Genomic DNA, 710 nt, shown 5'->3' with positions numbered 1-710 from the left:
GTGTGTATTTGTGTGTGTGTGTGTGTGTTTGTGTGAGTGTGTGTGTGTGTGTGTGTGAGAGAGAGAGAGAGAGAGAGAGAGAGAGGGTGTGTGTTTGAGTGAGTGTGTGTGTGTGTGTGTATTTGTGTGTGTGTGTTTGTATAATGATTTCATGTGTGTTTTCTTCTGTAGTTCTGGTTCTTGTTTTCCTCAGCATTGCCTGTGTTTGGGCCCTCTGTTGTGCGGTTGTTCCTGGCGTGTAGGTGGCTGACATCAGGCTGTCTGGCGATGAGTTTTTATAGTTGTGGTGTGGGTGTATCTCTTTGACATTAGAAGATGAGGTAGACTAATACATGAACTACATCTCAGGGCTTTATCGGGTGAATGTGATGTAACACAGCGTGAAAACTTAGAAACAATCATCTACTTGTTGACTTTAAGAGACATTTGGGCTGTGAAGGTCTAGATGCTGATTTCCATCATTCAAAAGCAAATAATCATCTTGACCTTCACATTGATTTAAATTCATCTAATCCATACTACAAGTCCTTTTTTTCCAAAACCAGGTGCAGATTGGATTTAAAATAGCATCATATTCAAGGGACTGAAATGAAAGCAGAATAAAACTCTTAAAATCTAACATCACTAAAATTAGGTCTTTTATTGTATTTCTCTGTGTACACATCTGTCACTAACAAAAAAGGTATTGTTTTTGCAAAAAGTATATTTTT

The sequence above is a fragment of the Sinocyclocheilus grahami genome, unplaced genomic scaffold, assembly GCF_001515645.1.
Source record: "Sinocyclocheilus grahami isolate Dianchi unplaced genomic scaffold, SAMN03320097.WGS_v1.1 scaffold932.1, whole genome shotgun sequence".
Taxonomy (NCBI): Eukaryota; Metazoa; Chordata; class Actinopteri; order Cypriniformes; family Cyprinidae; genus Sinocyclocheilus; species Sinocyclocheilus grahami.
Note: the sequence above shows the minus strand (reverse complement) of the source record.